Raw genomic sequence first — 23,251 nt, 5'->3', positions numbered from 1 at the left:
GGATACAGCTCTGATTTGACCCCTAGCCTAGGAACCTCCACATGCCACGGGATCGGCTCAAGAAATGGCAAAAAAGACACCCCCCCCAAAAAAAAAGATGCCTTTGTTACAAAGGCATACTATTCAGCTACAAAAAGGAATAGAGTACTGAAATATGTTACAACATGGATGAAACTCAAAAATATTATGCTAAATGAAAGAACTCAGGCACAAAAGGCCATCTACTACAAGATTTCATGTATATGAAACATCTGGAATAGGTAAATCAAAAGATACAGGAAGCAGGTTACTTGTTGCCAAGGGTTTATGTGAGGGAGAATTTGAGTGACTGCTTAATGAGTACAGGGCTTCCTTGCAAGGTGTTGAAAGGGTTTTGGAACTAAATAGAACTAAAGGTTGTACAACACTGTGAAGGTACTAAATGCTCCTCAATTTAACATGATTAGTTTCCTGTTATGTGAGTTTCACCTCAACTTAAAAAAAAAAAACAAACAGAGCTGACTTGTCAGGTCATAAATTCTGGATATGCAGTAATGCCTTTTAAAGTATAAAATGACATATGAGATGTTCTTTATTCATAGGTTCCATATTTGTAAATTTACCTATTTGCTAAAACATGCTTGCAACCCCAAAATCAAAACTCATAAAACTTTCTTGGTCATTGAGGGACATGCACAGAAAGAGAGTGGCAAAAATTTTGAGTCACCTCATGAGAATGTTCCCAGCTGAGGTCAGACAAAGTGACACTGCCTGTTTGTTTCAGCTCTCATAATGTAAATACTCTCGGTCTACATAGGGTCATACTTTTTGCATTTTGGTGTTTTTTGTTGGTGCCTTAGCTGTTTAAATGGCTTTCAAAAGTAGTGCTAAATTACTCTCTAGCACAAGAAGGCTGTGATGTGCCTCATGGAGAAGACACCTGTATTGGATAAGCTTCCTTCAAGCATGAGTTATGATGCTGTTGGCCATGAATTCAATGTTAATGAATCAACAATATACAGGAGGATGTGGAGAAAAGGAGACCCTTCTACACTGTTGGGAAGATTAAAAACTGAAACAGGCATTATGGAAAACAGTATGGAGTGTCCTCAAAAAATTTAAAAAAGAACTACAATATGATCCAGAATTCCCACTTCTGCATATATATCTGAAGGAAGTAAAATCACTCTTTCAAAGAGATCTATTCACCCCCATGTTCACTGCAGCATTATTCCCAGTAGACAAGACATGGAAACAACCTCAGTGTCTATTAATTAATGTATGGATAAAGAAATTGTGGTATACGTGTCCAATAGAATATCATTCGATCATTAAAAAAAAAGGAGTTTGCCATTTGGGACAATATGGATGAACTCTGAGAGCATTATGCTAAGTGAGATCAGTCAGGCAGAGAAAGACAAATGCCATATAATCTCAAGCATACTGGAATCTGAAATAAGTCAAATTGATAGAAACAGAGAGTAAATTGATGGTTACCAGGGGCTGGACTCTGTAGGAATGGGGAGATACTGGTCAAAGGGTACAAGTATTCAGTCATAAGATAAATAAAATCTGGGGATCTAACATACAGCATGATAATTATAGTTAATAATGCTATCTTGTGTACCTGAAACTTGCTAAAAGAATCGATCTTAAATATCTCACACACACAATGAGTGAGATATATGAACTAACCTTGTGGCAATCATTTCACAACATTACATATATCAAATAATTGCACTGTATATCTTAAAGTTACACAGAAATTGACAAATGCCAATTATATTTTACTAATGCTAGTAAAATACATATATATATATAGATATAGATATACATATATATAAAATAAAGATACCCCTACACAGACACCGACATAAAGTTGTGGATTGATCAATTGATGCAAATGTGACAAAAGGCTCTCAGGTGTCTAAACCTGTATTTTACCTATGAAACATGGTTGAGTATTCACTTATTAAGTGTTCAAGCTGGCATCATAGAACATAACACCATGAATAATGAGAACCAATTACATATAGAACAAACATATAAGCATAAAAAATATTAATATATAATAGAAGCAAAACAACTTTCTTCTGAATAAATTCTAACATACTTAGGGTCCTGTTTAAAAATGGGACATCATTTTAGTAAAAAGCAAGTCACAATTTAAATTAATTTCTATATAGATAGACATTGAACATGCATAAAAACAAATGCTTCAGTACAAATGGTACAGAGCATATAGGAAACAATGAATTTGAAATATTTTAAATTTATGCTATTTTCTGCACTAAAATCCAATATTTCATATTTCTTTCAGTATTAATATATAGCAGGCAATGCACAAAAGAATAAATTCTAATATATACTGCTATTTCAATAAAATATCACTCTATATGTAAAAATGCATCTACCATAAAGTTTTTATAGCAATATTCAACCTCAGAACTTAGAAATCAGCATCTTCAAAGTCATGTAAATCATTATTCCCTATATTTCATATTCCAATGTCTCTGCTTGAATCCTATTTATTATCTTCATTGCCAACATCCACTGTACTAGAGACTGAGGCATTTCTATTCAAACAATAAATCCTGTTCAATATCTACAAGGGTATTAGCACTTACACGTCTTGGAAGTAACTGCTCCCTGGCTCTTGTTTTACAACATCCATTAAAATTTTAACTTAGATATGGGTTCCTCCTTCTGCTTATCAATGCCACTTAAAACTTATGAAGTCTATAATCAACACAAGTTCAACTCATCTGAATGCTTTAAAAAATTTTTTTATGAAAATATAGTTGATTTCCAATATTGTGTTAATTTCTGCTATACAGCAAAGTGACTCAGTAATAAATACACATTCATTCCCATATAGGTTATCACAGAATTTTGAGATTTCCCTGTACTATACAGGAGGTCCCAGATGACCATCCATTTCATGAGAGATAGTGTAAATATGCCAATCCCAAACTCCCCAAACATCCTTCTCCAACCTCCCTTTGGTAAGCATGTTTGTTTTCAAAGTATGTGAGTCTGTTTCTGTTTTGTAAATAAGTTCATTTGTACCAATTTTTAGGTTCCACAAACAAGTGATATCATACGATATTTCTTTTTATCTGATTTACTTCACTTAGTACGATAATCTCTATTTGCATCTATGTTGCTGCAAATAGCATTATTTCATTTTTATGGCTGAGTAATATTCCATTTTATATATGTACCACATCTTCTTTATCCATTCCTCTGTTAATGGACATTTAGGTTGCTTCCATGTCTTGGCCATTGTAAACAGTAGTGCAGTGAACATTGGGGTGGATGCATCTTTTCAAATTATGGTTTTCTCCAGATATACACCCAGGAGTGGGATTGCTGGACCATATGGTCGTTCTATTTTTAGTTTTTTGAGGAACCTCCATACTGTTTTCCACAGTGGTTGCAGCAATTTATATTCCCACCAACAGTGTAAGAGGATTCCCTTTTCTCCACATCCTCTCCAGCATGTACAGATTGTAGACTTTTGGATGGTGGCTTTTAAGTAGCTTGATATGGAGATGCCTAGAGGTTGCAACAGATTTATAGTCTCCTGGAATCAGAGCAAAGTGGGTTTTTAGTGGTTCAATGATCTTCATAACAAGTTCAGTTCTATGCACCTTAAAGGGAGCCAGGATCCAAGATAGCAATTTCTTGCTATACTTGTTCTTTTCCACATACATTTTAGATCATTTCTCCTTACAATTTAGAGGACCACAGTGCTGAGGAAAGAAAGTCAATACTCTGATGTTTACTCACAGGCTTAATTGGTGAATTGAAATTGCCAAGCTCTTAACTCTGACACCCACTTTGAAATTTTTCTTCCATTGTAGCCACTTTACAATTCTTCCAGTTACAGAGACATCAGGTTTGACATCTGTAACACCTTATAGATTCTTTTTTCCCCAAGTCTTTGGTATTTCTTAGTTCTGTAGTCCAATTTCCTCATCCTTCTATGAAGTCTTACCATTTGTCCTAACCTAATGCCTGGCAATGTCTCTGTGGTTTCCAGGCAGTGAGTAATGGTAGTATTAAATTTAAATCTTCTTTTTTTTTGCTTTTCAGGGCCACACTAGTGGCATATGGAAGTTCCCAGGCTAGGGGTTGCCTCAAATCATCTTGCAACATATCATTTCTAATTTTTCATAAAGAATGATGACTAATTATGGCCATTTTTTTCTTAGTTTTATCTTTTTAAATTTGGTTGCTATGCTCCAACAGTAGAGGGTAGCATTACTGCTATACATGAATATTTTCCCAGCTGAGTCTTACATTCATAACAACAGTGCAAGACAATTTTTAAATAAGGTTGATAAAGAGGGAGTTACCGGTGGCAATTGCTAAAATGTGTGAAATTAGGACATATTTTAAAAACTTTTAAGGTTGTAGTAGGAATAATACATGATAATGTTCACTGAAATGTTTTAAAATTGGTGTTTAATATACTACACAAATGAAAGTTATTTCCTTGACATGCTAAGATTTTTATCTTATATTTAATCATAAGGTAAAAAAAACAGTTCCACAGTGCTTCCCTGTCTGGTGTCCTCTTCACTCCATACCTTTGGGGCTTAACAATGTCAGTTCTCAGGATCAATTTAATCAGGATTTTGGCATTTGAACTTAAGCACTGGTATTTGTAAAAGCTCCACTGAAGCTGAGAGCACACCAAGACAGTTGAGAGTTGAGTTGAAAATCATTCATCAAGACCTTCTAGGACTCAGTCAACAGCAGCCAAGGCAAAAACCCTTGTCTTCTGTGTAAGTTTAATTAAAATTCTTTCACTGCTTCATTATAAATACAATAATAACCTATGATTTTTTTATATTCTCAAGTTATGAAAGCAGCCTTCTCTTCTTAATAAAGAACACTTCTTTATCCAGAATTGATATTATTTATTAAAAAATCAGGACTTCCATGTTCAATGTCTTACATTTTGTCCCATTTGATATATTTGTCTTGAATTTTATTTTGATATTTATCTTACATTTTATTTATATCAATATCTTACATATCCACACTATTACTTTTTAACATGTTAAATTATTTTGCCTTAAGTGTTTGTGAGTGGCATGAATTGTTAGACAATGGTATCTTAAAACATTGGGCTTGGAGTCTACAAACCTAAATTTGGATCATTTCTCTTAGAATTCCAATTATAAACTGTTATCACCTTGGGCAAGTAATTTAACCTTTCTAGAAATGAGATCTCTTATCTTTAAAATGGGGGTGATAGTACCTTGCCTCTCATAGAGTTGTTGTGAGGATTAAATAGAACGGTTTATTTAAAGGCAGTTTATAAACTGTAGAGTTCTTCGTAAGTGATAAAATGAGAGACATTTCACAAGTAGAAGAACTGGGACTAGAAACTAGGTCATCCAATTCTCAGAGCCATGTACTTCCCACCCAGGCTTATCACTTTAAGACCATATGCTAACGTAGACTTTGAGGAAGCCATGGACGTCTCTGTGGATTATAGATCAAGTCCATCCTTCAACAACGGCCAAAAAGAAAGAGGAAAAAAAAAACCCTGGAGAGCGGCAGTCATATTTTATTTATGTATACATTTGTTTCTCCATGAATTTGTCTTTCAATCCCTTCCTAAAGCCCAAACAAGCTAGAGGCAAGTTTCCTGTAGCCTCAACTGATTAGTGGAACAGAGAATATGAAACATTAGATAATGTCACTATGACAACCAGTGAGGCTATTTGGTTCTCATCCACATTGTATAAAGTGTATGATTGGTAAAAACTGACCTGTCATGCAGTTAGATTTTGAATTATGAATTCTACCCTCTTCCTAAACCAGTTTTCATTTCGTTTCCTGTAAGCCCCCTTTTTAACAGTTTAAAATTACACAAGAAATAGAAAAATGATTCCACTGCAGTACAATTAAGCATGGCAGAACTACAGAACATAAAAACAAATGCTTCTCTCCTCTTGGCCACGTCAAGATATTGCTTTCCTGGAGAAGCACCATTAAAATGCTCATGTAGATCCTTCTAGGACTTTCCTTAGGCATTTGAAATCATACATTAAAAACACATTTTATAACGAACTCTTATTATATGCATATGTGTATTCTTTATTATTTACTTATTTATTTCTATAAGATAACTTCCCCCAAATAGACTGCTAATGACAGCAACATATATGCATGGGGTTTTTTGAATTTAAAAAACATTAGCAGATTATTTTGCTAAAATGTAAAAAAAAAAAATCACACTAAGCATATGAGAGTTGAGTAGAATGGTCAAGAGGAGGAGAGAGGGGCAGAAAAGGAGAGACTGTTTCAATTCCTGGATTCAGAGGCCCCTTGAGAGTTTCCTTGAAGCCAAAACATATCTGCCTTTCTGCATTTATATAAGCCAATAAGCTAATTGACACATGGTTTTTGCACTTGCTGCTGAAATGGTTCTAACTAGTGACAATCTACAAGGAAATGAGGTAGAGCCTCTGGATCTAGGAAACCACAAGTGGCCTACTTGTCTCCTCCTTTCAGCTCCAGGTGCATTCTCTTGGTATTGTCCTTGAGATTGGGGAAGGCCTGTTCACCGCTGTACTATGTCCCACCATGAATATTACCTTTTCTTATTAAAGTGTGTGACTGCATCTCATGACATTAAAGCTGCCTGCTGGTTTGAGAATTCCTTCTAGAATGCTCTTCTAGTCACAACACCTTAGCGCTCACATTTTGTCACGAGCTACTACCCTGCTCTTTTAATCTTCATTAATGTTATAAATGCCAACCACTCTTTCAGTGTCTGCTCCTGGTCCCTCTCTCCCTGGGGCTTAGACCCATCTAGATGATGGATTTGTCCAGAGGACCAATAATAAATACAAAATTCTGTCCCCCCAAATTCCTACCATTGTTTTCCCAGGAGCCCTTCTTCCACTAAAGCCTTACTTCCTTCTTTTCAGAGATTTTTCAATCCCCAAACAAGTCTACTTGACACAAAACTTGTACATCACTTCAAAGTTTTTATTGTCAGAATAAATGTCACCAAACATATTTTCTCCAAACAGTGACCTTCAAAAAGAATGAGACTCATAGATCCATTATGTGTCATTCTCAAGAGTGAGACAATGACATTTGCCTAACAACATAAATGTTGATGACAGATTTATTCTGTCACAAGCACAAATACACACTAAGTTTATGTACTGATTCCAAATGATAACGACACAGCTGTGAGTAGGAGACACAAAGGCAAAAATAACCATTGGAGAAAGTAACCATAAAGGCTACTCCTATAAAAAAAAATTATGACTGACAAATATATTTAAGTAAGTGTAATTGTTACTCATTACTCGTTTTTGTATATGTGGCATGCTTTCAAAATACTTAATGCATTTTCTTCAGTATATGATTCATAACATGTGAAAACTATACCAATGTTATATTCACTTCTCCAATTTAATCTAATATCAACAAAAACTTGGGGAAATTTTCTGAAGTTAAAACAAGTCTAATTATATACCATGGCCATTGCTTCTTTCTAAAATATAGATGAGACCTTTTGGCTGTTAGAGGTCTTCTGTGGTTCCATAAAAATTTTAGGATTGTTTTTTCTACTTTTGTGAAGAATGCCTTTGGAATTTTCTCAAGGATTTCTAAGAGAGTAGATCCTAAGTGTTCTCACCACAAAAAAAAAAACAAAAAAAGTAATTGTGTAAGATAAATGGATGTAGGAAGTAACTTGACTGTGGTAAGTAACCATTTTACCATGTATACATATGTTAAATTGTCACAGTGCACACATTAGAAAAACTACATTGTGCAACCTAAATATACACAATTTTTATTTGTTAACCATACCTCAATAAATCCAGGAAAAAAAATAAAACATAGGTGAGATTCTACTTCTCTTCTCTCCTGATGTCAAAATATTTTAGGGGAAAATAACTGAATTACAATTCTGATGTTAAAATATCTGACTAGCTGCAATGGTGGCCAGGTATGGGGTATTTTCCTGGATAAAACCTGTGCCTGGTTTTGATCTCAGATAGATTTTGTGATTGGCTGGATCACAAATAAGAAGCTTGAATAAAACTGAATGTCAGAATTTTTGGTACTTCTGCCAGTATGGTACAGGGCTAAGAAGATCAAAATTGTAGAGATGCAGATGGATGCCGCACCATATTCTTTTCAGTCAACATATTGTGGTTGAGGAAGAAATATGTAATGATGTGGAAACAAGCTCATGCTAATTACAAACCAGAAAGTGATGAGCAAAAGAGATGTCTAAGAATAAACCAGAGAGTTCTCTGGTGGCTCAGTAGGTTAAAGATCCAGCATTGCTACTGTTCTGGCACAGATTGATACCTGGCCCAGGAACTTCCACATGCTGTGAGCACCACTGGAAAAGAAAAAAAGGGATCAGGATCTGTAAAACCAAGAGTCATTACAAGATATAAATATGGGATGTAGTCACTAGGGTAAAATAATTTTTATGGGTAATAAATATCTCTCATGTGGACAACCTCAGAACATCAGTTGTTCCACTGTGTTCAAAAGACTGTGTCTTTCAGTTTTTTGCCAAGCTCATGTGGAAGAATGTGATTTTGAGGATCCTAAAGAAGGAGTGCTAAAGAGACAAGTATTTCTAGGGTGATTTATTAAATTCTCAGAGAGTGAAATATACATAAAATGTTGAAAAGAAGATAACCCATTGCGGCATTGGAAACATAAAATATAGCAATAACACAAACAAGCACATGTCCATAGACATTTATATATCTATCCAAATATATATGTCTCTACTAATAGGTTTACTATAGAGTAAGACATAAGAATGACATTACCAGAAAAAAAAAAATCCCTTACAGGATTTCCACTTCTGGCAGAGACAGACCAATTTGTCTAGCTCAGTCCCTGTATCAACAAGAAAAGGAGAGAGATAAAATATAAAATCATCTGTCTGGAACATCAGGAAGCTGCCATGGCAGCCAGGATAGCTACCTGATGAAGAAAAAAGGGAAACTTACTGATGAAAAACATTCCACATTATTCTTCTCTACATTTTAAAAGCAGAAATTGAAAAATGAAAAAGTATCAGCAGTATCATAGATTGGGGGAAATAATATTGACTGCCAGGGCCTAACAAAGTTAAATGACCTAAATAAATACTTCAGCTTTAAGTAGGAACTCATAAAGGACAATAAATCATAAATATATCAAGTCTCACGAGTACTGAAAAGCAAGACTGACTCAATTCACTTCTTCTCCATCAACACCTAAAGGATGTCTACAGAAACAATATCATCCAGGGAGTTCCCTGGTGGCTCAGCAGGTTAAGGATGCAGTGTTATCACTGCTGTAGCCCAGGTTCAATCCCTGGCCATGGAACTTCCTCATGCCACAGGTGTGGACAAAAATAAAAAATAAAAAAAGAAGCAGTATCATCCAAAGCCTTTACAACTTTTATAAATTTAGCTGGCATTCAATTAAAAAAAATTACTAGAACACCAAATTGTTTGATGAAAAGGAGAAAAAGAAAATAGAGTCTAAGAAGTTATTTAGTCATTGGAGTTACTAGATATTAGACATGTAGACTTTTAAGCAGCTATAACTACATTTAAGAAGGTAAATAAGAACAAGAAAAATTTTATCAAAGATCTATAATTTTTAAAATAACTGAATGAAAATTCTTGAACATAAAAATAAACTACTGAAAATAAGAACTCAACAGATGAATTTCCCAACAGATTAAACAAAGATTGGTGGTGATCTGCAAGACAAGTCATTATCAAGCCAACTTGGAAACTCGAAGAAAGTGCAGAAACAAAAATAGAAAGAAAAAAAAGCTTAAAAGACAACGGGATAAGATGACTAAGTCTAATAGACATGAAACTGGCATTGGAAAAGGTGAGGAGAGAGAGTATAGATTGGAAGCCATTCTTGACGCGGTAATTTCTGAAAATTTTCTGAAAAACGAAGAGCCACAGATGTGAGAAACACTATGAAATCTGAACATGAGGAGACAGGAAAATGCATACATAATAGTCAAAGTGATAGAGAAAAAAAGATACATTTTCTTCAAAAGAACACTAAGATGTCTTAAAGCTGACATATAGACAAAAATTTTAGAAGCCCAAAAAACTGGAGTAACTGCCAACACAGTTACATAAATAGAAAAAAGTACATATTTGTGTGTGTGTATAGATAGATAGATAGATAGATAGATAGATAGATAGATCTATTAAAGGAATCAATCAAGAATTTTAAACTCTCCCATAGACTTCTGGTTTCAGTCAAGATGGAGTAAGCTCACTAAATCTAATCTTTCCCAATATTTGCAACTAAAAGCTCTGGACAGGATACAAAAAGGAACTACATGGGGGCTCTGAAAATTACACAGTAGTAAGAGAATTGGGATGGTAAGTCGAAATTTAAAGAACAATTGGTATCAATGTGAATTTACAGCATTTCTCTCCTTTATCTTTGAAGGAGCAAAACTGCATGTGAAGACAGCAAAAATTCTGAAAGAAATTCCCCTTTGACAGAAGAGGACCTCTGTGAACCAAAGAGTGTCCAAGTAACCCCTCATGTCTTTGTTTTCATTCTTCCTTCTCTCCCTCTGCTGAAAGCCCACCCCATACACGAAGCTACACTGCACTGAAGGAACACAGATATCTAAAATCTCAAGAAAAAAATCTTTCTGGCCAGAGAAACGAAGAGAGCCTGTGCTTCAAAGAATGTGGGAGAAATTCCTCCTAATTTTGTCTTTTTCTTGCCATTTTCCCCAAAGGTAAAAGTCATACAAAACTGCAGGAAACTAAAATTCCAAGTGAAACCCCAGCATTCCAGCTAGAGGGCAGGGGAAAATGTCCCTGGGCACTGGAAGAGCATGGAGAAAACTCTAGAGAGGATAGAGCTGGTGACAAAGATTGCCTACCTCTATCTATGAACTGACACAGGTGAGTCTTGGGCTCATCCTCATGCTGCACTTAGAGAGCAGATGCAAAATATAGCAGACCAAAGTCTTTGAGAACTAATCTATAATATAAAACAATGCTCAAGTCCCAAACTAAACTCTTTGTAGAGTACAGACCCAAACAGCAATGCAAAGGCTTTCAGAACTGAATTTATACTGGAACCACTGCCCACAGAAGGCTCGAAGGAATGTGCTCTGAACCAGGCCAAGTTGGTTGCCTAATATGACACAACGCACATACACAGAAACACACACACACACGTACATACACACAGAGTGACTCTACAGAGGATTTTAACAGAACCCAGACTCCACAGCATATTTTAAATGTCCAGGATGCACTCTAAATTTTCTAAATATATAAAGAGCCAGGAAAATATGACCAATTCTCAAGAAAAAAAAAAAAAGTAGTAGAGATGCCCATACTCAGATGAATGTTAAAATTATCAGACTCTAAAGCCACTCCCCACAAGTGTCTTGGTTTTATTTATTTTCTAAGGCTTTTTACAAATTATTGTTTCCATATAAATCAAGTATAAATAAATAATGAAAAAAGTATTCAGATGTTGTATAGGAGAGACTGGCCCTTTTATTTTCTCTTTCAGGGGTAATGACTTATTGAAAACCACCAACAAACCAATGTTTCTCAAACTTCAGTGTGCATGCAGTATACCTGGAATCCTGGTTAAAGTGTAGATCATCATCCAGAACGTCTGGGGTACAACCTGAGATTCTGCATTTCTTACAAGGTCCCAGGTTATGCCAGTGCTGTTGGTCCTCAAACCACACTTAGTAGGAATGTGATAAAGAACTTGGATTTGGACGGCTAAGTAGAAAATATTGAAGGTCATGCTATTATTGATACTTCTCAAATGACCCAAGGGCGTTGAGCCTTAAAGATTTTTAAGTATTGGTATTTCATCATCCAACAATTTCTATGTCTGAGGGAGCTAATGGAAGGGCTACTTATGTTATGTGTCTTCACTAAATGACAAAGAAATGAACATGCAAAATATTTAAAGATGGAAAGAAAAAGTCATATATGATTGTGTCCAGGATGTTTCCTACTTCCTTTAATACTCTGTTAAATGATTAACCTGATAACAATTCTTCATCAAAAAGTTAAATACACACACACACACACACACAGAGCAACCTACCAAACAACCACGATAATGTTTCGTATTAGAATATGAGATATGAGACATTTTATGGTGAAATATGAACATTACAAGTATGACACATTACAAGTCAATTTCCTTTACATATAAAATAAGAATTTTGTTAACATTTGTTAAATTTCAGGTAAGAAAATAGTAAAGTGTCTAGTAATTAGGTAGTTCAGTTTCTTCAAGTTTTCAGAAAAACATCAACAGAATTCAATCTGGAAATTTAAAATTATATAAAACACCTCAAATTTTACCTAGAAAGGAAAAAATATTAGAAAATGATAGCAGGTTATAAATGTTTCAAAAACATTTAAAACGTTTCTGGTCTAAAACCAGAAAGATCAAAACTGTGATTTAACCCCACTAATTCCAGGCGCCTCTTCAAATCTGTAAAAGCTAGGAAATCCTAGGGTTCCTTTGCAAACAATTTCGAAGTCATTGTGTTTTGTTTCAAAGTACAGAACAAATGAAGGGGGGAAAAAACTTCTGCAAAATGGCAATCCTGAAGAGAGACACTTTTCAGCACAGTATAGAGACTTTATGAATGATCTGGTATCCAAGGCAACACAGGTAATGACTAAATGGTAAATTTGAAATAAAGCACCACAGGAAAATGCAGAATCTTAAACTACAAGAAAGGGTCTACCTTAGGAAGCAATTATTTAGCTAACTCTAGAGTGTCTAACAACGTGTCCAAAATGTCAAAAATGTATTATAAAATATTTTTCTATTTCTAAATGTTTTATATAACAATCCATTATACATTTCTACACAAATTTAACCAGTAATCATTTTGTGAGTCTAGTTGTATGCATGCATGGTACACATGGTCAGTGCATTCTTAGAAGAAAAAAGATGCCTTTGAATTTTTTATGGGATTGCCCTTACTAGAAAAAATTTATGCATATCAAAATTCTATTTATGATTCAATGCAATTGTAATTTATAGGTATTATAATTATTCTGGCCTTCTTATAATTATCCTAGATATTGTCTCCATGGTTTTACTGCACTTAGGTTGTGTATTATTAATTGTTTCTCATATTTTGATAAGGTTTTGCTTATATGTCAACTTCTGTCACTACTTTATGAGCACTTTAAGGGCATGGATCATGTCTTTTTCATGTTTGCACCTCTCTACTAGCATCTGGTCCATGGAAGTTCCCCGAAAATGTTAAATGAATAATCACTTCAAAGTCTGGCTTTCTTTCATGATTAAAAATATGTTGAAGCCCATTGAAATGATTTTCAAATTCTTAGGATAAAGGTCAATTTTAATGTGGCCATCAGTGAGCTTGTTAATAGTTTTCACTTTAGGAATTAACAAGGCCCTGTGACCTTTCCTTACAGAAGTACTGATACAATCTCATAAAGCCAGACCTAATCTTATAGTCAGGAGAATTACACAACTGCCTACATGGACACCCCTTCTCATCTGCTGTCCAGCCTCTAATCAATTCCCACGGTGGCTCAGCAAGCGAGTTAAGGATTTGGCATTGTCTCTGAGGTGGGTGCTGGTTTTTCCCAGAACTAATTATCCCAATTTGCTAGGTACAGTGGATTAAAAGTATCCAGCATTGCCACAGCTGTGGCATAGGTCCAGCTGTGGATCAGATTGAATCCCTGTCCTGGAACTTCCATATGCCATGGATGCTGCCAAATATATATATATATTCTAATAAAAATATATTTTTAAGGATCTATTCTGTGCCCAGCACTGAGAAAATACATGAAGTAAAGGAAAACTTCAACTTTTTCACTATCCAGTTAAGAACAGATACACAACTAATCATTAAACAAAGAGCTATATCAAAAAGTGCTGCATCATGGAGTTCCCTTGTGGCTCAGTTGTTAACTAATCCGACTAGGAACCATGAAGTTTTGGGTTCAATCCCTGGCCTTACTCAGTGGGTTAAGGATCTGGCCTTGCTGTGAACTGTGGTGTAGGTCGCAGACGTGGCTTGGATCCCACGTTGCTGTGGCTCTGGTGTAGGCCTGTGGCTACAGCTCTGATTAGAGCCGTAGCCTGGGAACCTCCATATGCTGCGGGTGTGGCCCTAAAAAGACAGACATACATACATACATACATACATACATACATACATACATAAATACAATACAATACAATACAATACAATACAATACAATACAATAAAATAAAAATAAATAAAAAGTGCTGTATCTATACCCAGGAGTCATTTTTCTTGGGTTAACTGTCTATTTTTCTCCGGAACTAATTATCCACAATTTGCAGTTCCTCACTTTGCAAAGTTATTCCAACAATGCCATCACTGTCCAAATATAACTGAAATTCATCCTTTGGTATTATCATAATAAAAGTTTTAAAGCTATACACAGGAATCAGTCTAACTATTCTGTGATATCGGTGATCCAAATTTTAGTTGCATGTGTATTCACAACTCATGCAGCCTCTTCCCTTTAATATGTATCACTAGCCAAACTTAAATCAATCTAAGTGAATATTAATGTCAATAATATTTAATGACTATTTCTATTAAGATAGCTTGAGCCTCCATTCTACCTGTGAGGGAAACCCAGCCACTCAATATTTTTCTCATTTCTTCTACTTGTTTCTCACTCTCTTTGCTTCTAATAAATTATAATTTTCAGTTTTATCTTATCTCTATGGCTATTCCCTTCTGTTTGGCCACTGAAATCAACAAACAAGCAACACTATAGACACTGGTATGTCACAGCTCTATTGAAGCTTAGAGAATAAAACAAAGAGGTTGTTTCATAGCAAACAAAACTGAGAAGTCCACATTAGACCTGTTTTTTCAACGTTTCCTATTTTGACCACCAGAAATTTTTCAGTCAATTAATTTTGAAAAGGTAATATATTCTCAGTACAAAAGGTATAAGAAAGTATAGTGGAAAAGCAATTTCTCCCAACTCAGTATTTTAGTTTCTTTCCTGGTGGCAGTTACCATCGCTGATTTCTTATGTTAACCTCCAGAGACATTCCTCATTTGGGCGATTTTCACTGAGTAGTCCTTCACTTTGATAGCCAGTGGAAGGCTCCTTTTTCATCTCCCATAAATTTCTAAATATAATACAGGAGTAACTTTATTTCCCAAAAAATGGGAAGAAGATCTAAATAGACATTTCTCCAAAGAAGACATATAGATGGCCAACAGGCACATGAAAAAATGCTCAGTATCAGTAATTATTAGAAAAATGCAAATCAAAGCTACAGCGAGGTATTACCTCACTCTGATTAGAATGGCCATAATCAAAAAGTCTACAAACAATAAATGCTGGAGAGGGTGTGGATAAAAAGGAAACCTACACTGTTGATGAGAATGTAAATTGGTGCAGCCACTACGGAAAACAGTAGAAGTTCCTTTTAAATTAAAAATAGAGTCACCATTTGATCTTGCAATCCCACTCTGGGGCATATATCCAGAAAAAAACTCTCATTTAAAAAGATGCATACACCACAATGTTCATAGCAGCACTATTTACAATAGCCATGACAACGAAGCAAGATAAATGTCCATTGACAAGAGGAATGGATAAAGAAGATGTGGTACAAATATACAATGGAATATTATTTAGCCATAAAAAATGAAATAATACCATGTTCCACAATAATGTCACTCTCAGCATGGACCTAGACCTAGAATTTATCATTCTAAGTGAAATACATTAGATAGAGAAAGACAAATATATAATAATGCTTATACGTGATTCTAAAAAAATGATACAAATGAACTTATTTACAAAAACAGAAACAGACTCACAGACATAGAAAACAAACTTACAGTTACAAATGGGAAAAGTGGGGAGAGGGGTAAATTGGGAATTTAGAATTAACATATACACACTGCTATATATATATATACACACACACAATAGAAGACCAACAAGGACCTGCTATATAGCACAGGGAACTGTACTCAATATCTTACAATAACCTATAGTGGAAAAGAATCTAAAATAGAATACATACATACGGGTGTGTATGTATGTATGTGTGGGTAGAACTGAATCACTTTTCTGTATGCCTGAAATTAATATTGTAAATCTACTATATTTCAGTTCAAACAGCTGACAGGCGTCAGGAAAGGAATAAATGAAGGTTAAAAAAAACTGGGACTGTTTTAATTAAATTACAGGGGGTAAAATAGACCTCTCAAGACAAACCAGTATTCAGACTTAAAAAGCCATTTGCAAATTCAGCAATGATTTTCTTTTAATTTTGTTTATTATGTAAAAATAGATATAAAACAAAACTTACTATTTTAAAGTGTAAGTTCAGTGGCATTAGGTATATTCACAGTGTCATGCAAACACCACCACTGTCTAGTTTCAGAACTTTTTTAACACCCCAAACAGAAACCTCCTACTAATTTTTTTAATTTATTTTTTCTTAGAGTATAGTTGATTGACAATGTTAAGTCAATTTCTGCTTACACCATAGTGACCCAGTCATGCATATGAATACATTCCTTTTCTCACACTATATTCTATCATGGTCTATAGCAAAAAAACCTGGATATAATTTTCTGTGCGATACAGTAGGACCTCACTGCTTAACATTCTAAACGTAATAGTTTGCATCTGCCCAGTCCCAAACCCCCAGTCCATCCCACTTCTTCCCCCCACCCCATCCCCAACCTTTAGCAACCACAGTCTGTTCTCTAAATTCGTAAGTCCATTTCTGTTTCGTAGATAGGTTCATTTGTGCCATATTTTAGATTTCACATATAAATGATACCATATGATATTTGTCTTTCTGACTTACTTCACTTAGTATGAGAATCTCTAGTTGCATCCATGTTGCTGCTGCAAATGGCATCATTAAGCAATCTCTCCCCATTCTCCTCCTCACCAGCCCTTAGCAATCATTAGTCTACTTTCTGTCTCTATGGATTTGCCCATTCTGGATATTTCACACAAATGGAATCATACAATATTTGGCCTTTTATGTCTGCCTTCTTTTCCTTAGCATAATGTTTTCAAGGTTCATCTACGTCATAGCATGCATCTGTCCTTGATTCCTTTTAATAGCTAAATAATACTTCATTGTATGGATAGACCACATTTGGTTCACCCATGCATCCTTTTTTATTTGTTTGTTTTTGGCCATGCCCAGGGCACTTGGAAGTTCCCAGGCCAGGGATCAAACATGCACTACAGCAGCAAGCCAAGCAGTGACAACACCAGATCCTTAACCTGCTGTGCCACAAGAGAACTCCCACCTATGCATTCTTTGATGGACATTTGGGTTGTTTCTACTTTTGAGCTTTTGTGAACAGTGCTGCTCTAAACATTCATGTACAAGTTTTTTGTTTGAAAACTTGTTTCCAGTACTTTGGGGGTATATACATAGGGGTGTAATTGCTGGGTCACAACTATTCCTGAAATTGCTTCACTAGAAACATAGTCATTAAATCCATGACTCAAGTAATAATACTTAGTATCACTATTATTTAATATTATTTGGAGGCAATGAACAGTGCAGTAAGACATGAAGCAAAAATGAACTACGCAGAAAAGGAAAAGACAAAAATATGTTTACTTGCCAGTGATGTAATTGTGTTCCTAGAACTTGAGGGCAGCATTTAAAATTTTATTAATTAATAAAATAGTAGGGCAAGTGGGTAGTATAAGAACATACAACAACAGGAGTTCCCTTCGTGGTTCAGTGGTTAATGAACCCAACTAGGACCATGAGGATGCAGGTTTGATTCCTGGCCTTGCTCAGTGGGTCAAGGATATGGTGTTGCCGTGAGCTGTGGTGTAGGTTGCAGACATGGCTTGGATCCCAAGGTGCTGTGGCTGTGGCTGCAGTGTAGGCTGGCAGCTACAGCTCCAATTCGACCCCTAGCCTGGGAACCTCCATATCCTAAAATAGCAAAAAAAAAACAACAAAAAAAAAAAACAAAAAAAAAAAAAACCCACAACAGAAATCTCATTCTATTATATCAATTAATAAATCAATTAATAATTTCCTCGCTAGTGGGGTCATTGTGACCTATGCCCTGGTGTTAAATGGACGTTCTCCAAACAAAATTTTTTTTGGGGGGGTGTCACCTCAACATGGTACAAATTCAAATTTGTTTCATATAAAATTCTCTACCTAAAGACTCTTGCAAGAGTAAACTGATGATTGTGTTTCAGAAGCGATTATGCTGAAAAATCTCTTCTTACATTAACTTACTGTCATTTTGAAAGAAAATGTCATTATATCAGATAAAAAGGGAGTCATTCTAAAGTGCTGTTAACTTTTCAAGAGCCTTTGTGTGAAGAGTCACAAAATGAATGGTGGTGAGACATGAAGCAAACCCGGCCTTCTGCCACCAGCCCTGTCTTCCTGCCTCTCCCCGTCTGGAAGTGCACTGACTTCCCATTAGCCTTTAGTTTCACTTGTACATAATTCAATTGCATGGTAGTTAAAGAATTTGGCTTATCTGTTACAAATTATTTGAAATTTGGTGAAACTTGTTGCATCAACCTAGAGTGTGTTCAGTTTTTTGCAAACGTCTTGTTTGTGCTTCAGGAAAAAAAGACATGGTCTCTAATTTGATCATTTGATCACCCTTGGTAATTGTGACAAATTTCCAAAAACTATGCCAGATTTCTAAAAAGGGTTCATTATTTTTTTCACAAATCTGGAGGTTGTCTGCTGGTATCATTTTTTTTTCTGTTTCATGTGTTTTTTTCATTAAAACTACGGTCAGTTTCATCATTTTAAGTTTAATTATTTTTTAATTGATACCCTATTATACACAGTGCTTGAAGTTCTTGGTATTCTAAATATGCTTTCTTTTTTGTCTTCAGTGATGATAGCTAATCAATGACTGTTTCCTTTTGTATTTTTTAATTTTATATTGTAAACTCAAGTTTGGTGAAATTTCATCTGTCCCTGGAAAACTTAGGGGATCTGAGTGGAAATAAGTTCTCCAGAGAATTTACATTTACGTCTACCAAGTGTCTCATAAGTAGTGGCAATCAAGAACCATTTTTAAATTTTTGTTTTTATTTTTAGCTAAGATCACCTGGGTGCAGAGATCCCAAATCCATGTAAAGATAGGACTAGCGAAAAATTATCACAGTAGATTTTTTAATCCTTTCAAAGTATAAAACTGTACAGGCAAACTTGCCTGTCATCTTCCTTAGCCAACAGCAGATGTATTACATAGTGATGCAGTCCTTTAAGAATTTTGGAATTTGTGTCAAAACTACAATGAGTTATCACCTCACACCAGTCAGAATGGCCATCATCAAAAATCTGCAAATAATAAATACTGGAAAGGGTGGAGAGAAAGGGGAACCTTCTTACACTCTTAGTGGGGATGAAAATTAGTGCAGCCACTATGGAAAACAGTATGAAGGTTCCTCAAAAGCCTAAAAATAGAGCTATGATATGATCCAGTAAGCCCATTCCTGGGCATATATCCAGAAAAGACAAAAACTCTCTAATTCAAAAGATGCATGCACCCCAATATTTATAGCAGTGCTATTTACAACAGCCAAGACATGGAAGCAACCTAAGTGTCCATCAGATGAATGGATAAATATGAGATAGACAGATAAATAGCTAAAGAGATAGAAATATTACTCAGTCATTAAAAATGGAAATAATTTGGAGTTCCCATCATGGCACAGCAGAAACGAATCTGATTAGGAACCATGAGGTTGTGGCCTTGCTCAGTGGGTTAAGGATCTGGTGTTGCCAAGAGCTGTGGTGTAGCTTGCAGATGTGGCTCGGATCTGGCGTTACTGTGACTGTGGTGTAGGCCAGTAGCTGTAGCTCCAATTGGACCCCTAACCTTGGAACCTCCATATGCCATGGGTGTGGCCCTAAAAAGCAAAAAAAAAAAAAAAAAAGGAAATAATTTACAGCAACATGAATGGACTTATGGACCTAGAGATTATCATACTAAGTGAAGAAAGTCAAAGACAAATATTACATGATACCACTTAAATGTGGATTCTAAAAAATAGTACAAATGAACTTATTTACAAAACGGAAAAAGACTCACTGACATAGAAAACAAACTTATGGTTCCCAAAGGAGAAGAAGGGGGAGGGATACATTGGGAGGATGGGAATAACAGATAAACACCACTATATGTAAATTAGATAATCAAGGGTTTATTGTATAGCACAGGGAACTATATTAAATATCTTGTAATAACCAAAACAGAAAATCTGAAAAACATTATATACATATGTATGTAATATATGTGTGTATATATATCTAAAACCAAATATAATACACATATGTATAGAACTGAATCACTTTGCTCTACACTTGAAACTAACACAATATTGTAAATTAACTATGCTTAAAATTTTAAAAAAGAATTCTAGAATTTGTGAAGGTTTTAATTTGAACTCCCTTCTTGATAAAACCCTCAAACATCACCTCCCCCCACTTTCATGTAGTCATTACAACCTAAGCCCCCTGTCGCAAAATTCCCCAATGCTCCCGAAAACCCTGCAGAAAAGCCTAGATTCAGAGTTTCTTTCTATTCTTTTTTCAAGTTCCTCTTGATCATTGGCCCCTGAAAATCTATTTCGTTGCGGGTAAGTTATCCATTTAAAGAATGTAGGTTATATATCATCCAACACGTCCACATATTTTGTGTCAAGGCTATTTTAGGATATTTAATCAGCTGGTATTACTGGAAACACACCAAGCTTTATTTTCCTATATCTATTCTTCCTTTTTTCACATTTCTTTCTTGCCCACAAGAACCCCTGAGAATTCCTGACTGACCCTTTGCACCTGTGTTGATCACAAGTGCAGAGGAATCCTTGCAGAGGAATCCGCTTTTCCATCTGACCACAAATAAACACCTTCGTAAAAGAGGTTAATTAAACACAACCAAGAATTTCCTTTGTTTCTTTTAATCCTGCTCTAGCCTCTAATGTTATGAGAATAAGACACTTTGCCACTTTAAGCCCAAGGCTAATCCTAAAGTCCTCTGACCAGCTGAAGCGCAAACTCTTTTTGTGATAAGATCCCTTTTCACCAGACATATTTTAGGAGAATTCTTTGTCTTTGCCTACATTGCTATACAAGAGTCCTGCTGCTTCTTACTATCTCTAGTGCTCCATTTAGAAACTGAAAAAATACATGACTGTCATTTTTAAATGACGTACGTTTTTTGACAGTAAACAGTTGTAATCGGATGGCAGGATGTCCCATGGGAATAGAGAGAGCACGATGTACTTTGATTCCTGCTTCCCCCACACCACCTGGGCTGTGCTGTGCAAACAGTCAATGTCCAATAATAACTTGTTCATTAATTTACGAAATAATTATTCAACTGGCATCAACTCCCAAACACCTTCCATATGTCGATGTCTTCAGCTACCTAAAATACTGTTTACACTTTAGAAAAATGAAGTCAAGTGTTCACTAACACCACACATTTGCAAGGTGGTGATAAACCAAATTTGTCAGTTTAGTTTTTCCCTGGTGAGTTTCTAGATCATGTTATCTTTTGGCTTTGGAATTTTATACTTTCTGCAAACCTCTCTCCTTTGTTCTTGAATTATTGATGACTCCAATGGGGGAACTGTTTATGTGCTCTGAGCCTTTTACCAATGTAATAAACAAGTCCTTACTTTTAAGACCTTTCAAATCAAAGCAACAATGGAATAGAAAAGGACTCTTTCAAAAGTCTTGCTTTATTCAAGGAATAATGACTGAGAATGTTTTCTATTTCTATAATGTGTTGAAATACTCTTTTTTCCCACTGATCATCATAAGTTTTTCAACTTTATCTGAGGTCTCTCAGGCCCGTTTTCATCATCTGAAAACAGGTAGCAGTTATTCATCATCATCAAAAGAAAAGTGAATGGACCGTTTACTTATTCAGGGACTATTATCCATCAGCCTCACATTCCAGAATCAGGAAGTCAACCAAAGAGACTACTGAGTGGCCGAAATAGATGTTACTGAGTTCATGTGCTATCTGCAGAATAATGATGAGAAAAAGAACAAGAAGGAACTGGGAGGCTGCTGAAGGCTAGCATCAGGACAGAAGCAGAAGTGACAGCTGGGATTTTGACAGTGAGGAAGGAGACAGAAAATTCTGAAAATAAACACCTCAAAAACACACCAGTCTGAAATAAAATTGAGACAAATGAACTTACATATCTAAAAAGCAACAGAGAACATCCACCGATTACACAGTAACTGAGAATTACAATATCTATAGTCAACCAAAAGAGATTTGCTATTTGAAAAGCAAATAAAAGTTCAAACGATTGAATCTTATAAGATTATCGTATTTATTTTAGAAATATGTCTATCAAATTTGGTTAACTTCTAATAATCATTCCCAAACATAATTGAGTATGGACAAGATGCCCTTCTGTGCTGTACATAAATTAACAATAAATTAATCTTGACAATAAATGAATAGTTAATGTTTAATAGTTAATGTTTCACATTTTCAGATTAATTCATTTCAGTCAAGACTGCATTTTCAAGTGCCACATACATAAGAAAGATTTTCTCGGAGTTCCCGTCGTGGCGCAGTGGTCAACGTATCCGACTAGGAACCATGAGGTTGCGGGTTCGATCCCTGCCGTTGCTCAGTGGGTTAACGATCCAGCGTTGCCGTGAGCTGTGGTGTAGGTTGCAGACATGGCTCGGATCGCTCGGATCCTGCGTTGCTGCGGCTCTGGCGTAGGCCGGTGGCTACAGCTCCGATTCGACCCCTAGCCTGGGAACCTCCACATGCCATGGGAGCGGCCCAAGAAATAGCAAAAAGATAAAAAAAAAAAAAAAAAGAATGATTTTCTCTTGGTGTTAAAACATCCAACCAAAAAAGCTTAAAAAAAGATGAACATTATTAACATATATTATAATAAAATTCCTCTACCTCTACATAATGGGGGAAGGTCTAGTAGGAAGGTGAAATTTTCAACTATCCAATATTTCTGAATAAATGCAACTACATTTCTGTTAAATAATATATAATAATGAATATGTAAAAGTAAATACATATTTATATTTTGTAAAGTACATTTGCATATTTAATTACATAAGAACTAATATATGAGCAAATCAGTAAATATGTTAATGCTTCAAAAACATATTTAAAATAATCCCTAGAGAATAATGTTCATAAACATAAACCCCTTTA

At 35.3% G+C, this 23,251-nt stretch overlaps 1 long non-coding RNA gene across 2 annotated transcripts in view; it reads right to left on the bottom strand.

Annotated features, from left to right (window-relative positions):
* Nucleotides 1-6,972: 6,972 nt before the first annotated feature.
* Nucleotides 6,973-23,251, bottom strand: part of LOC110255828 (uncharacterized) — a 153,970-nt gene continuing 137,691 nt past the window's right edge. The window contains exon 4 of one of the 2 annotated variants that reach the window (XR_014819648.1): nucleotides 6,973-8,371. This is a non-coding gene — a long non-coding RNA (uncharacterized LOC110255828). Of the gene's footprint in view, nucleotides 8,372-8,614; nucleotides 12,372-23,251 lie in introns of those variants that run through there. The other variant, XR_014819646.1, reaches the window with a different exon arrangement.

Source organism: Sus scrofa, chromosome 11, assembly GCF_054392235.1.
Source record: "Sus scrofa isolate SSC_HxYL_T2T_F1_AM1 chromosome 11, Sscrofa_HxYL_maternal_Yorkshire_Landrace_v2.0, whole genome shotgun sequence".
NCBI classification, from domain to species: Eukaryota; Metazoa; Chordata; class Mammalia; order Artiodactyla; family Suidae; genus Sus; species Sus scrofa.
Note: the sequence above shows the minus strand (reverse complement) of the source record. Positions and strands in the feature narration are given on the sequence as shown.